Source organism: Xyrauchen texanus, chromosome 50, assembly GCF_025860055.1.
Source record: "Xyrauchen texanus isolate HMW12.3.18 chromosome 50, RBS_HiC_50CHRs, whole genome shotgun sequence".
NCBI lineage: Eukaryota > Metazoa > Chordata > Actinopteri > Cypriniformes > Catostomidae > Xyrauchen > Xyrauchen texanus.
Genome location: NC_068325.1, coordinates 8,892,193 through 8,909,978, shown reverse-complemented (window position 1 = coordinate 8,909,978; position 17,786 = coordinate 8,892,193).

The following is a 17,786-nucleotide window of genomic DNA, read 5'->3' as shown; positions in this document are numbered from 1 at the left end:
ACCCTGTAATATCTAGTTTGCTGATAGTGCTGAAATTAAGCCTTCAGGTTAAAGATTTCTGTCAGTTTTGTTTTTTTTTTAGTTTGTAAACTGGCTTGGATCTAGCTTGAAACAGGGCTCAGATAAAAATCCTGTCATAGGAGTTGAGATATTTTATTAGATTTTAGATTTAAGAAAGGAGACTGCATCTGATTGTGTTTATAGTGCTGTCACAACTGCAACGTAAATGTCAAGTTGAATCACTCAGATTTTACCTAAAAGATTCAGCTCCGTATTTCCTAAAAGTTAAAGAAATGTGAAAAGATTACCATTCTACATGTATTGGTAGAGCATCTTGAAATGAAATCATTCATTCCGGTGTTGCCACCTGTCACCATGTTTTCCATCAAACTCATGAATACAGTAGGTCCAGCATATTACACCCCTAATTAGTGGTGTTAGCTAATCTGTTGGGTTGGGCCAATAACCAACCACTCTGAACACCTTAACAACTGCATAGCAACACTATGGCAACCACCCACAAAACTCTAGCATTGAGTTTTGAATATACTGTAAAGGCATCACTCACATTTGGTTCAGAACATATTCAAATCTTTTTATTTTTTTAATCCTTTTATTGCACAACAGTGGAAGATATCAAGAGAGATCATTTCTAACTCAAGACTGATGAGTCATTTGCTTTTGGACCTCTTTTCAGTTTTCCACAGCCCATTTGTCCACATTTTTTGTAGAACAACAACATTTATATCAACAAATGCAGGACCGCATTCTGAATGTTTTTTCACCAGTGGTATGTTCCCACTTCTGGGGAGATCTACTGATAGCATCAGATATGTAATGTAGCAAGACGGCTCCTTTGTATAAACTCTAGCGAGGATCCAGACTTCGGAATGTATTCAAAAGTGCCGAGGTCAATGATATGAGTACTAGCTCTGTTGTATCATGTACACTGCCATGGAGTTGTCTTGGTCTCTGGCTAAAGACTTACAGAAACATATCGTACGGACCAAGATCTGTGCCAGACCTACCTGATGGATCTGAGCTGGTGTTCCCCTACTGCTAAACATATTGGAGAGACCACAGAAATAAAATCCCACCGCTAAAGCTGTACCAATAAATCCTTGGAGTATGAGAGAAAATAGCTGTCAGACTCAAAGATTAATGACCTTAATGCATGGATATTACAGTGCCGGAAACAGTGTTTTAATTTCAGTCATCTTGGGTTTTACAGGGTTCGTGCACCGGGCTCTCCATTGGGTACCTTAGAAACTTTTTCAGTTGTTGCAGGTGTATTGGATGTGCCTTTAGCTTTGGACATTTATTAGTTGTGCAAACACCCAACATGAAGGCATGCACTGCCACTTTATTATGAATAGTAATGATGCCTTGAGTAGCATAGCAACAACATTCATGCTGTTAAGTTTGTTTTAACAAATAAAATGTTTGCATGAAATATGGCCTCTTTATGTCTCTTATGTTAAATAAAAAAATGTAAACTAGTTTTCTGTATTTTCATGACTAAAAAGACAACAACAAAAAACAATCCTGAAACATAAAAATATGTAAAATATGATGGATTTAATAGGGTTACAATTCCAGTTAGAGTATCAAATAAATTACCTCAGTTTTCCAGCAGAATTGCGCGAACACACTACAGGTTCCTGTGATGACAAATGTTGAAATTAAATTAAATTACATTTAACCTGTTGATGATAAAGGAGGCAGTTTAACTGCAGACCCACACTGTCAGTCAGAAGGAATATAGAATGAACAAAACATTTGATTTCCAATTCCCTCAGAGTAGTCCCAAATCATACTCCATAATTCTGACCCAGCTCATCTTATTCTCTCTCAAACACACTGATTATGATTACTGTACCACAAGGAGCAGGTTTAAAGCCAAAACCACAGATACAATTATTTCTGTACCAAAAGAGCCAGATAGTTAGTTGAGAATTAAGTAGTAACTATTGCTCTTTCATGGAGTTAAGAATTTGAACAAGTATTAAACCTCATTGCATAACTTACCTCATTGTTTAAGATACAAACACGAATGATATCTTAAATCATGTAGATTATTAAGAACAGATGGGCTGTTATTTGTCTTAAAATTCGGATTAAGATTTTCGCCTGCAGAATGAAAAAACAATAAATCCAACCTGGTCTCTTACATGACTCTAAATAATTTTGTGCAAAACTTATTATACGTGTCTCCAGGTAAAATCTCCTGTTCTTTCCAGGTGAAATGAACAACAGAGATGCTACAACAACTGTGTTTTCTCCACTTTCACTCAAACACTTAATCTATAAACACTTATTTTTCTCTCTATTACTCAGATCCTGTAATGTTATGATATCGAGACACTTTTACTCTAACGCATCTTAATCAAACGCATCAAATTTTAACACTTGTATTACAGACCCACCTACATATATACACATATTCCAATATGATTAGCTTGCATGGTAGCGCACCTCAGAGAGCACTGGACTTTGGACTCAGAGAACCACAGTTGAAAACCAGACAATAACTGAAGCTGACACATGACCCAACAGAGACATAGAAGTGACACGAATTAATGTGGTTGCTTAAAAAAAAATTGCTTTGCGTTTTGCTTCTGCATTTTAAAACACTATTTGTTAAGGTTAGGTGTTGGTTAAGGGTTAGGATGTCTGTTTTGTTTAAGTCTCATTTCTCTTTGGACACTATTGGTTAAGTTAAGGGTACATTTTTAGGTTAGGGAGGTACATTTTATTAAAACTTCCATCTTATATTCACCTTAAAAACGTCTGATTATAACTTCATTACTCTCGGTTTTGGCACCCCCTGCTGGACATTTCACTTCAAAAGTGCAGCCAAACATGTTATGAAGCACATCATTTCAGTTTTGCAAAAACTTTGCAATTCTCACATAAATTTCATTAGACCAGGCTGTTTAAATCCTATAGACTTCATTCACTGAAAAGGGACAAGGGATAAGAATATCACAGAGACTTAGGGGTTGGCTCTTCTGACTTGGGCCAGGAAGCAACCACCTAATCATCAAAGATAACTCTAGCAACTACAATCTTGTAGTAAGCGAGATGGTGTTTTTTATCAGCCAACAGACAGCGAGGAATTTGTTCTGGCATGGGTTGTGTCTATGTTCACACTCCCGTAATGCATCATCGCATCTGTCAGTCTCTCATGTTAATGGGTGAAAAAGAAGACTGAATTATTGTTTCAGGCTGGCAGCTTCTCAGAAGCTGCATTGACATATAGTCAGGTTCAAGACACTTTATCCGACAAGGATGAGTTTGATCCAATCCACACCTCCTCTAGATGGAGATGCTGGTTGAATTGGTCTTTGCGGAGATCGTCGCTGGTAGGGTTTTGGGGTATTTCATTGTTTACGGGGCTTATTCTCCACTGAAAATCCTTCAATCCAGTTTTTCTGGTTGTCCGGAAGTTGATTTGTGGTGTCTTCACAACAGATTTGCTTCAGAGGAAGTGCTGGCAAGAGAAAATATTGATGTGTGAACTTCTGATGCAACCAATGTGGTTTGATAAGGGTGTGGAACAGTGTGAAATGCATTTGATAAGGTAAATATAAAACCATTAAGATCAGGTAAATATAAAATAAAGTAAAACACGCAGTTAACCCTAAGTATAAACAATAGTAATAGTTAGGGATTCACCGATATGAAAATATTTGGCCGATACTGATATATTTCCACTTACCTTATTTTGTCATAAAACCAAAATATACAAATAGATACTTTACAGTAACAATAAATTATTTTCATTGAACATGGATTAGATCTGTTGAACACATGACAGTCCAAAATATTTAAGAGAGCCTCAATGAAAGATAAATCGAAGATAAAAAATATAAACATATTTAAATATGATAATATAATACATTTCTCCATCAACCAACATCTTATGGAGTTTTGTGTCCCTTGCCACAGTCACCTCCAGCTTGCTCACTGGGGTTATAAATACAATGATTTAATGATTTAATGATTTATTTTTATACACAATTTACAATCATATTTAATCAAACTACACAATGATCACTCTAAGACATCATAGATATTACAGTTTCATTTTCTGTTAATGCAAGATCTTCTGTAAAGCTGCTTTGAAATTATGTGTGTTGTGAAAAGCGCTATACAAATATAAAGGACTTGACTTGATCAGTTGACCGTTCAGCTCCCTCCAGTGTTAAAAACATGGAGGTTGTTATCTCTGTATAAAAGATCTCTGAACGAAGCCTTTTAAGTTTTAATAATCACTCAATCTTAACTTAATCAATCGTTCAGCATTAATGGTTACAACAACAACAACAACTTACATTTATATAGCGCTTTTCTCAAACTCAAAGCGCTTTACATAGTATAGGGGGAATCTCCTCAACCACCACCAGTGTGCAGCATCCACCTGGATGATGCGACGGCAGCCATAGTGCGCCAGAACGCCCACCACACACCAGCTATTGGTGGAGAGGAGATGGTAGAGTGATGTAGCCAATTCAGGGATGGAGATTATTAGGAAGCCATGATAGATAGGGGCCAATGGGGGAATTTGGCTAGGACACCGGGGTTAAACCCCTACTCTTTACGAGAAAGTGCCCTAGGGATTTTTAATGACCACAGAGAGTCAAGACCTCGGTTTAACGTCCCATCCGAAAGACGGTGCTTTTTTTTTTTTTTTTTTTACAGTATAGTGTCCCCGTCACTATACTGGGGCATTAGGACCCACCCAGACCATAGGGTTACCATACCAATGTCTCAGAAGTCTGCTGGTTTCAAAGCGTTTTTATGGTTTCCCTCATCATGTAGCCTATAGGTAAGTGCCATTTTCACAACTATCATGTCCGTTTATGGTGTTTTGTTTCACACTAACACAAGAAATAATAAAACATTAAATATGACATGTTCTTAGAAGTGCCAACCCTTCTACATATTGTGGCTATTATTATTTCTGGAATGTGCGTTTAAATTCACAGAGTTTTTACAAAGTGCGGTTTTTCATATCAGCGTTTTCATGCTTACATCCAATATGCCAATGGTTTTAATTTGGTCTATAATTGGCCGATTAATATTGGCTGCTGATACATCATTGCATCACTAGTAATAGTGTATCTTGTGTTAGCAAACACTGCTAATGAGGGGTGTGATATGCTGTTCCATTCATGAATTTGATACAAAACATGGTTTCCAACTAGCAATCAGGTCACAATACCTAAATAAATGAGTTGGCCTTGGAGATGCTTCAGCACAGATGTAGTCTTTGAGTCTTGCCACCATTTTCTTCTTTGAGAACATACAGATTTAAATATTTTGAGAGTTTTCTTGGCTGTACAGAACAGTCTTACATGCACTTTGAATCTCAGTCTGACTAAATCAATAATTCCTCAACACTTTAGTCTGACTGAAATCATCAAGATTTGCAAAGTTGGTTATATAATGTGATTATAACTTGGCTTCATCCAGCATGTACACACATATAGAACGTGGAATGTACATTTTTGGACAAATGAGATGGCATTCATGTTGTTGTAGCTAAAAGAGCTGAACATTGTTAAATACATGGATGGATGAAAAAGCGAAAAGAAGCAGACTTTTACAAAAAAAGGTCAGATGGAAATGTCTACGTCAGTTCCTCCTCTGAAGTCCTTCCTTCAAATATTCAATTACATGCCACGTATATTTGGACAGACAGATGAAGATGGTAGCTCGGCTACACAAAATCCCACTGTAGCTCAATTATAATTGCAGATGTAAGCATTCCATTTTGAACACATTCATGTTATCTTCTGCTAGTGTGGGTCATATTGTACTGAAATGGACACTTATAATAACGCTTTCTCTTGTCCTCCTTTTCTCTCACTCTACTCCAAACTAAAGTTCATCACATGGACATAATCTGTGTTTATATAAGTAAAAGGCTCAGACAGGACTTTCCATCACTAATGAAATGCCGGGGCATCCTGAATGTAGTGTTTGTGTGGGCTGTCAGGCTCCCCCATCCAGGTTCTGGAAAACAGGGCTGGCACGTGTATTATGTGTTAATGTCTTCAAGTCAAGTCATTTTTATTTGTATAGTGCCTTTCCCAACACACATCATTTCAAAGTAGCTTTACAGAAGATCTTGCATTAACAGAAAATGAAACTGTAATATCTATAATGTCTTACAGTCATCATTGTGTAGCTTGATAATATACAATTGTGAATTGTGTTTAAAAATAAGTAATTCAATAATAATTGTATTTATAACAGTGAGCAAGCCGAAGGCGACTGTGGCAAGGAACACAAAACTCCATAAGATGTTGATTAATGGAGAAAAATAACCTTCGGGAGAAACCATGCTCACTGTGGGGGCCAGTTCCCCTCTGGCTAACATCATGAATATAATGCCAATATTAAAAAATGTATAGTGCAAATCATGCTTTAAAATTATTAAACTAAGTAAGTGTTAAGGTTCAGTGTTTAAACAAAGATTTTGTATGAACTGTAAGATTAATGACTAATGTCTTTTGCAGAAATTCACATAGATGCAATTGTTCTTGTTAATTGGCTGATTAAGTGTTTTGTTGGCAATTAATTGATAGTCTATGTATTCCAATGCAAGAGTGTCTTCCATCATTAGACTGAGGTGATGCAGGCAAAGATCAATTCAACCTGGCTGGTAATTTCAGTGCGGTCTATCCTAAGTCCAAAGTTCAGGCAATGGCAAATGAAATATCCCATGCCTTATGGTTGGAGTTGGCATCAGTTCATCCTTTGAAGTGCATCGTAAAAGACTGTAGTAGTGTTTGGCTGGCACCGGCTGCTATTAGTCATCATCACTCAGTGACACGTAGTAGTGGAGTCCAACATGAAGCAGGAATCGAGCTGGATCCAGCCAGTTCTGGTGACCTCAGGATAGGAATCCCAAGATTGAGACAGATAAACAGATGCCATTCAATTTATTGCAGAGTTATAGATCACGATCAAAGTTTCTGGTGCCTAATTGTGAGCTGATAGATAAATTAGGTGTATGCCTGACTTAATAGATGAGTCTTTAGTCTAGATTTAAACTATGGGAGTGTGTCTGCATCTCGAACAGTGTTAGGGAGACTATTCCATAGTTTATGAGCCAAATATGAAAAGGATCTACCTCCTTCTGTGGAATTTGATATTCTAGGACCTATTAACAGGCCAGAATTTTGTGATCGTAATGAACATGATGGAATATAGCATGGTAGAAGGTCACTTAAGTACTGCGGAGCTAGACCATTCAAAGCTTTGTATGTAGTTAACAGAATTGTAATATTAATACGAAATTTAACAGGTAAAAAATGTAACGATAATAAAATGGGGCTAATATGATCATATTACTTGGTTCTCGTCAGCACTCTGGCTGCTGCATTTTGAACCAATTGAAGTTTATTTATTGAACTTGCTGATCATCCTCCCAGTAAAGCATTACAATAATATAGTCTTGAGGTCATCAATGCATGAATTCGTTTTTTGGCATCAGCAACAGAGAGCATGTGCCGTAATTTACAATGTTCTACAAACATTGGTAATTCGATTTTCAAAGGACAGGTTGGTATCAAATATAACACCTAAGTTCTTCGCTGTTGAAGATGATGTAACAGAACATCCATCTAGAGTCAAATTATATTTTAGCAGCTTGTATTTAGAGATTTTTGGTCCAAAAATTAGTACCTAAGTTTTGTTGGAATTGAGTAGAAGAAATGTCTGGCTCATTGATACACTGCTAATTTGGATAATTGTGAACTCTCATCATGTTTTGAAGTAATATATAGTTGGGTATCGTCGGCATAACAGTGGAAACTTATTCCACGATTCCTGATAATATCTCCCATGGGAAGCGTATACAAGGAGAACAGCAGAGGCCCTAAAACTGATCCCTGTGGCACTCCATACTTAACTTTTGTTTGGTTTGACAATCCCTCATTTGCTAAATAGGACCTAAACCATGCTAATGCGACTCCACAAATGCCAACATAATTCTCTATCCTATTTAAGAGAATGTTGTGATCTATCAATCTTAAAATCTGTCTATAATTAGCCAGTTCTCCAGGATCAAGTTGTGCCTTCTTAATAAGCGGTTTGATAACTGCCATTTTAAAGTTTCTTGGAACATGTTCTAAGGATAGTAAAGGATTGAAGTTGCACATGAGGAAAATTATGAGAAACTGTTTTCTGAGTGTGACCAGGCGGAGGGCGGGGCCGGGTTGTGATTCTACATTCCTGGTCCCTTATCAGGCTAATCAAGCCTCAGAGAGGGATAAAGGCAGATTGCAGAAGGTGGTGCGACAGAGAGAGAGAGCGTTTATGGGCTGACCGTCGTGTGTTTATGTTTGTGTCTTTTTGGTTCAGTTTAACATTAAACTATTATTTATATTGTCGAGCCGGTTCTCGTCTCCTCCTTTACACTGAACTGCGTTAAACTGAGGTACTGTGACAGATGATTGCATAATTAAAATTTTATTTCGGATTATTTACATTTTATCAGTAAAGAAATTAATGAATACATCACTCTTGTGCTGCGATGGAATATATGGTTCTGTTGAGGCTTTTTCCCAAACCAATTTAGCCACAATACTGAATAAACACCTAGGATTGCTGTGGATATTTTCTATGAGTTTGCTAACATATGCTGACCTGGCAGCCATCTTATTTACATATATGACTGATTTATATTTATATCTATTTATATTCAACCTATTAACATTTTTTACGCCTCTTGTTACCATTGTCTCCATGTGCGTTGGTTTGGGTGGTCTTATTTCTGTTCTATCTGTTCTGTTCTAAAGACACAGCTCAGCGAACATTATCAAATGTGACGATAGCTATCGGTCCAGTGCACTTCACACAAACAATCAAATAATCAACCCCCACAAACACAGTCCAGATATGAGGCCTATGAACAGGTTTCAAGTACTTCATGCTGCTGTTTATAGAACATGGCAAGTTTTTTCTTTTACTTTCAACATGGGTTCAGACAATAATAAATATAGATTGCTTCCATTATAACACCAACGTGTGTAACAATGCATGACAAGATTCCAGAGTCAAGTAATTTTTCCTTTCATACTGAAAGCAAAATGCTCAGAGAGACAGCCTAATCACAGACAATTTTACATATTGACAGAACATATTTTATGATTAATCTGCAGAAATATAGAGTGGGATTTTGGACCAATGAGATTTCACTGTGGGCGAGTCTAGCAAGCATTTATTTCATCACACTCAAAAAAGCTTGTAAATGTAGTTATGTAATGCAAACGTTAAATTGAATTGCCTTACAAGTTATGAAGTATAGTAAAAGTGTTTATATGTCATAAGATAGCATTGTGTGAGAAACATGACAAAAAGTGTTTATAAACTCATAATCTGCCTTTTTGCTTGCGATTGCATAATAAAAGTAATTGTTGTAGCACCTCTAGTGTTCATTTCACCAGTAAACTACTGCGATACGCATAAAGAACAACATCAAAATTGGTTTGATACTTTGAGACCAGGTTGGATTTCTTTTTTTTTTGGGACTGAAATATGTTTTTTCTCAAAGCTGAAAATTTTAATAAGGGCTGAAATTATTTAAATAATCAAATTGTGTTTAATCAGGCTTTCCACTTCACATTTGAAAACAATTCACAGAACGGCCTTCTCACACTGCACAATGTCAATTTAAGCTGCTGTTTGATGTCTCGTAAGTACCCCTTTGTTTTAATAGTGTACAGGGGCTTGGTACTGCTTCCATTCACTCATGTCTCTCTCTCTCTGTGGCTCAATTACTGAATGAACTCTACACCAGTTCCCACATTGTGTGCACGGGTCACTTGCCAAACTGTATGTAGGCCTGTGAGCAGAAATAGCCAGACCGGTTCGTTCTGGCCCAGCAGGGCTTCGAGAAGGGTCCAGCCGAGCACAGATCTCATGCTGAGAACGTGGAGAAAGGTTCGGTTCAACTCGATTTTCTATTGGTGCCATATGACAAGAGTGACATAAAGGGAGAAGGGCCCCTAGGCAGCATAGGTGATCACTTTTGTCTGTCTACTGAGTGAATGCATCAACACAGCAACCGATGTAATATAATAATCGCCAGAATCATCTAAAATTTCCCATAGAAGATAGATAAATGTGAAGTACTTCCTCAAAAGGAAAAACAGCTCATAAGGAGACTTAATAAGGTTGTTGCCTCTTCATATGCCAAAAGTTGGAAAAGGGTTTGTCTGTATTAAATATATTTAGGAAAATTAGAAGACAACCTCCCCATGAGATTCACATGTATGTGTGCCTGTCGTAATCTCTGAGGTGTGAAGTTGAGACAGCAGAAAACAAAAGCAGCGTTGTGATATGATTTACATTTCTACTGGATGATGTCAGTCTTTGTGATCTATAACTGTGTGTGTGTGTGTGTGTGTGTGTGTGTGTGTGTGTGTGTGTGTGTGTGTGTGTGTGTGTGTGTATTTCAATGCTGGTTCTGAAGCATAATTTATCGGATGAATGGCCATGTTCTGATGCTTTAAATAATACTATGGTTTCTACGGTGCATAACACTTATTAAAAGACAATATATCACAGTTATGGATTCACAGACTGCTATAAGAAACTGCGGCAACATGTACATTTAACTTAGATGTCTTTAGCTACTATGTACTTAAGCATATGGTACAATCTACATATTATGTACATACATGTTGCTGCATTTGACTTAAAATTACTTTTACCCATTTAATTACATCTGTAATCACACTGTAAGTACACTGTTAACCTTACCCTTAACGATAAACCTAACCCTAACCCCTACTGCTAAAGCAACCTGTACCTCAACCTCATTAGCAGCAGATGTGAATCTTGTGAGAATTTTGCACAACAAATGATTTGGATTTTATGTATTGTATTTTAATACAAATACATAGTAGTTAAAAATCTCTCAATATAAAGTGGGGCAAAATATAGTTTTTAATCATTCAAATTTATAATTAAAAATTATAATCTGCATTATAGGAATTATTTATTTTTCTTGCCTATAAAAAATCATTATAGTTAGTAAGTATATCTCTGAATATAAGTCTGAATGGCCAGCATATTCAACAGAATCTATATTACTTGTCTTAACTTCTCTGTCACCTATATATATATATATATATATATATATATATATATATATATATATATATTTATGTGTGTGTGTGTGCGCGTGCATGCGTGTGTGTGTGTGTGTGTGATTTTGTGTTTATCTATTTATAAATACCCAATGTTTATTCTCTGTATGTATGGGGTTGTCGCAGTCTATACATTTGTCTGTTTAATGGGTCATGCTCTATGTAAAACTTTGGACTGATGTATTACACGCTACTTTTACAGAGCATGAGTGCTCACAGAGCTGCAGCTAGAATTAAATGAAAGTGCTGAAAGAAGAGATCCATAAATCGTGTACATAGACAGTGTCTGTTTTAGATGCAATTTGTGGTCTATAGCAATATTTTAGAGATGTATTTACCAGCTGTGGATCCAAAGAATAGATATTTTTTGGTTTATTTATTTGTGTTTTGCTGCTCATGCATCAGCCATGGAAAATATCAGAGATATAATGGGATAAAACATTTTAAAGGTGCACATTCTCAATTCTGCTCAGTTCGTGATAAAATTATAATTTTTAGTTTCTCTTCTCTTTCATTATGTTTACACTTTTATTGGCCATGCCAAGCTCAGTATTTTAATTCTGCTATGGGGAAAAATGTAGTTGGGAAAAATATGATTTCATGAAAGTTTAGCTGGAAACGTTTCAAAATATAGGAGATACAAAAAAAGTTCCTAAAATGTTCCATTTTCAAATGACAGTTTACTGAGAATGTCCCAAATAAGAATTACCCACCAGGCTGTCCAGCAAATACTCTCAGGGAGGGCAGAGAGGTATCAGTGATCCCATGAATTCTTGTGCTGGGTACACTGTTATGCATCAGATGTCCTGAATCTGGCACGACTTGAAGAAGAACACATTTATACAAATAATTAAACCCAGCACCCCTTTTACAACCCATGTTCAGGCAGTAGAACAAACAAGATGGTAATTTATTCCACATGTTCATATTAGTGAGTGCCTAAAGTGAGGTGGATGGGTGGAGATACGATTACACCCTTCATCATATTTTCCTTAAAACAGATCGAAGATATGATCAAATATTTTCAATAATAATATATGTATAGAAGCACAATGGCCAAAAATCCAATTAGCACATTTAAACAAACTGCTAAATGTATTTACAGAAAGAAATATTATTAAATAATAAGCTTATCACCCCATGATTCATTAAAAAGTACAAATTGGATCCTATTTGATTCAGTTTTTGAGCAATATTTGAGTAACTTTGGTCACAAATCCATGCTGAAAAAAAACAGATAAAAACAGCCTAAGCTGTTCTTTTAGAGGGATTCTAAGCACTTATTTTAGCTGGTCAGGATGGTCTCCCAGCCTGACTAGTTAAAAAGTGTTCAAGCCCCTCTAAAACCAACCAACGGATCAGCCTTACCAGGATGGGTGACCTACTAAAACCAGCCAATCAGCTTGTTTCAACATGTTGGAGTTGGTATTTCAGATATCTGAAAATGGATTTCTCATATCAATAAATATAAGATATCTTAAACTGCTTTCTTACAATATAGATATCAGAAATTGCCTTTAGCAACAATCAAATTCCAGATATAAATAAATTGGCATTTTTACTAGTTGTAATTCAGTTGCTGACATCAGAAAATATTATCTGTAGCCAACTAGTAACAATGTAATAATTATTGTTATCTTTTCAATAGCAAAAATACATTTCACATAACCATATGCACTTTGAACAGGAGTGAATGGTACATAATTAGTAAAAACAGCAATTACAGATATAAGAAAATATGGCATTTACTAGTTGACAAGAGTAATGATGTCATTTTCGATTACAAGAATGAACGTTTTTACTAGTTCTAACATAATTACTGATATCAACAATATGTATTTTATCTAGGATGGCAATGAATGAGAAAATTCACATTCTGTGGACAGTATACAGAGGCTACTATACTGTATACTACAGGAATAGCAATAGTTTGGTATTCTGCTATTGCAAAAAGCAAGTGTCTCTGCTGCACTGATTTAACCTTTTAAGTTATTTTGATATAAGTATACTTTTAATTAACATTTAACATATTTAGACAAGCCAACGTAACTGATTGCCTAAGTGAAGTATTATAAAACGTTCAGAACTTCAGCACATAACTTGCACATCAGTATACTGAATTCAGTGTCAACACTGGCATCTAATGGTTTGTATGAACACTGCGTGATCAGTAAAAATGGACATCATCACCTTGAGTCCTGCTGAGACCTCAAATTTTTTTTAATATTCTGAACTTTAATGACCATACTGTGCTTTTGTGTGCATTTCTACAGTATATGATTAAATCTGTCATAGGGTAGCTTTTATCACATGAACTGTCCTACCATAGATTAACATTACCAGTCATGTCATTTTTATTTGTATAGCACCTTTCCCAACACACATCATTAGACTGAGGTGATGCAGGCAAAGATCAGTTAGATGCATCACAGTTCAACCTGGCTGGTCATTTCAGTGAGGTCTATCCTAAGTCCAAAGTTCAGGCAATGGCAAATGAAATATCACATGTCTTATGGTTGGAGTTGGCATCAGTTCATCCTCTGAAGTCCATCATAATAGACTGAAGTAATGTTTGGCTAGCACCGGCTGCTATTAGTCATCATCACACCACGTAGCAGTGGAGTCCAACATGACTAGAAAACATTATAGATAGATTGTATATATATATTATTATTATAGATAGGGAACATCACCACAGCAGTATGCAGTATGCACCACAGCAGTATGCAGACACTGATCATGTATGATGCATTTGTGCCTGTCGGAGCCAAAAATAAGCACATAAATTAAATATGAGTTAACGGGCATCCTTAAAGGTGTACTTGTGTATTCTTGGACTTACACTGACACCTCACGGCTTGAATGCAGCAACATTTCAAATCAGTAGTTTTCAGTTTTAGATGCAATTGTAGGAATTTACTATTTACATTCAGCCATGATTCTTTTAATCAATGACTGAAAGTGTCAAATAACAGGACGGTTACTGAGATTACGCGAGTAGTATTTGGCTGGTCATGTGATTCTAAAATGGCCGCCCCCATGTGCGGACCCTCTCCATGTAGAATAAAACAGTGTTTATAAGGTTACTGATATGACTGGAGACTTCATTTTAATGTGAGTGCTCATGATTTCATACATATACTGCAAACATACAATTCATGTCTTTAGCCGTTAAACATTTTTTATAAGAAAAAAATTACTGAGTGCACCATTCATTTGTCAGAGTTTTGGCGTAACACTTGCAGGCAAATTTGCAGTGTTTTGTTTAATTGTACATGGAATGCCCTTGTGGAAAAGTGGAACTGAACTCTGTTTATCCTAAATATAGAAGGACCAATGGGGACAGTCTAATAATAGAATCCTTGAATATTCCAAAAAGAACTTTGAAGACACACAGTATCATAAAAATTGTGGGAAATGCGTTAGCATCATGGGATTATTTCCCTGCATTCTCATATTGAGAGCCAGAGTTAATTGCGTAATATTGTTTTTAAACTCCCAAATGAAATGAAGCATGAACATTTAATGAATGCACACTTTGTGTTTGTTTGTGTGGACTGCAGCAAGCCCTGCAATAAGAGACGCAGCATATGTACAGTTATAAAATGAACAATGATTTCAATCAATAATTTAATTCTGATCAAACACTTTCAGATTTTCCAGATTAATTGAGTACAAAAGCTTTCACTGTTTTGCTTTGGGTTTCTGGGACTCTGTCTGGGTCTTAATGGACCCCAAACCATCAAAGTTGAATAATGTTAAGGGGCCACTGGGGTGATGTAGGAGAGTTTCCATGGAAGCCCATGGTCCACTTTAGTCACATGGTTTTATACTAATGAATATTCTCTCACCATCTTTCTAGGCAGAAGATTTAGTTGGTCATATTTGGCACCTGCAATCAGCAACATGAGCTTAACAGGGACTGATCTGTCTTTAAACGAGACGGCCTTTCTGGACCAAGACGACAATCTCAACAGTGAGTAACTGTGTTTGAAATAAAGATCTCAGAGTGTCAAGCATACTTAAGGCTGCATTTGTTTTAACCCTAAATGTGGGCCCCGTCTTGTAATTTCAGATAATGTTTTGGGTTCAAAACAACTAAATTTCTTTAGACAGAATCTATGATATGCTGTCAGGTACCACAGAGGTAATTTCGTCTCTCAATTTGTAAAAAAAAAAAAAAAAAAAATCATGTTAAAATACCATTTCAAAGGTAAAGCCAAAACATTATACATGTTATCATGAGAGTCATGTAATAGAATCGCTTTGTCTATGCAAAATTTAGAATCGCTTTGTCTATGCAAAACTAGACAATCGTTCAACTCATGTTTTTACCATGTAAAGCTGGTAAACCCTGCTAACTTTTATATTATATGAGCACAGTGTTGGGTGTAATCCAATTACAAAGTAATATGTTTCTATATTCTAATGACGTTTTAGTAATTTTTTGTGGATTTCTTTTTGAGTAACTTGCTTTACATGAACTCCACACATGGGAATAATATCCTGTGTGTGGACTTCTAGTTAATGCATAACTAGAAGTCAATTTTTGTACTCAGAACCCTTTATTGAGTTATATTTTGTAATGTGATTTTAAGTGAAATAAAGATTCTATCCATATTGAACAGTTACATCTCTTTTTCCACACAGAATTCAAGGTGTTCAATATCACCCTTTTATCTTTGGCTCTGTGCATTCTGACAATAACGGGAATCATCACCTGTATCTTGTACCACAATCACAGGAGGTGAGAAAGCAACCATGTACCGTAATTCTCAGTACTTTTTTTAGGTTTAAAGTCATAAGAAATATACTGTATATACACAGATGTGCCAAAATATTATGACCACTCAAAGGTGAAGCTAATAATGTTGATCATCTCCTAACAAGGCCACATGTCAAGGTCTGGGTAGATTAGACGGTAAGCGATCAGTTGTTGTTGTCAACGTGTTGAATGCAGAGAAATGGGCAGGAGGAAAGACCTGAGTGACTTTGACAAGGCCAAATTGTTATGGCCAGATGAATGAGTCAGAGCATCTCTGAACGGCAAGGCTTGTAGTGTTTTCCCAGTCAGCAGTGGTGAGTACCTGCCAACGGTGTTCCGAGATGGGGCAAACCACAAGCCAGTGACATCGTGTTGGGCACACAAGTCTCATCGATGCGCAAACGCAACGAAGTCTATTCCATCTGGTCTGAACCAACAGAAGGTCTACGGTGGCACAAGTTTTAATGATCATTATTGGAGGAATTTGTTACAACACACAGTGTATCGCACCTTGCTGCGTATGGGACTGCATAGCCGCAGACTGGTTAGAGTGACCATGATGACCCCTGTCCACCGTTGGAAGGGCATGCAATCATTGGAACTGGACCTTGAAGCAGTGAAAGTAGGTTGCCTAGTCCGATGAGTTCCATTTTCTTTAACATCATGTGGATGGCCGTGTACGTATGCACCGTTTACCCGGGGAAGTGATGGCACCAGGATGCACTGTGGTAAGACGACAAGGTGGTGGAGGGAGTATGATGCTCTGGGCAATGTTCTGCAGGGATCCGGCCATTCATGTGGACGTCAATTTGCCACTTGCCACATACCTAGACATTGTTGCATACCAGGTACACCACTTCATAGCAATAGTATTCCCTGATGGCAGTGACCTCTTTAAGAAGGATAATGCACACTGCCACACTGCAAACATTGTTTGGGAATGGTTTGAGGAACATGATAAAGAGTTCAAGGCTTTGCCCTGGTATCCACATACTCAATCCGATTGAGCATGAGCCAGACCAACAAGTCTGATCCATGGCAGCTCCACCTCACAACTTACAGGACTTGAAGGATCTGCTGCTAATGTCTTGGTGCCAGATACCACAGGACACCTTCAGGGGTGTTGAAGAGTCCATGCCTTGGTGAGTTGCCACTGTTTTGGCAGTACAGAGAAGACCAACAGCATATTAGGCAGGTGGTCATAATATTTTAGCACATCAGTTCACATTTCAAAATTAACAAAAAGTATTTGGACACTTTCTAGTTTTCAAACATTAGTGGAACATGTCCATAGTTAATGTGATGGCCTACTCCTGTTGTTACTTTGCCAGGACACCTGTGTGAACTTGAGGGGGCACTGACTTCATACAATCAATAAAATTACCTTGGTTAAAAGTAATTGCAAATTGAAAGAGACCTGTGAAGTTAGTTTGGAGAAAAAGTCTAGCATCATTCGTTTGCAGATGGCACTATGTTTGATATTTTGTTCCGAAAGCAACTTGCTAACATGACTAAGTCTATGGAGTGAAGTAGCAGCTTCAGTATTACTGCCAGTGTTGTATCGATTTGTGTTTGCCATCGGAATCTGTTTCCCTCTAGGCCTGATAGGGTATGGAGTTATGGTGAGGGTAGAGTAGGTTATTGTTATGTAGGGTAGGGTTAGGCTTAGGTTTCTGCATGGGGGAATGCATTCTGACAGCGGAGAATGTTACCATCAGACACCGTTCCCTCCATACAGATATGCTGAGTTTGACACCAGAGCTTCCATCAAGCATTGTAAACTCGGCGCTCAAAGTTCAAACAATTTCAGCGTTGCCGCTGACCACTTGAAAAATCTGCCAATGATCACCAGA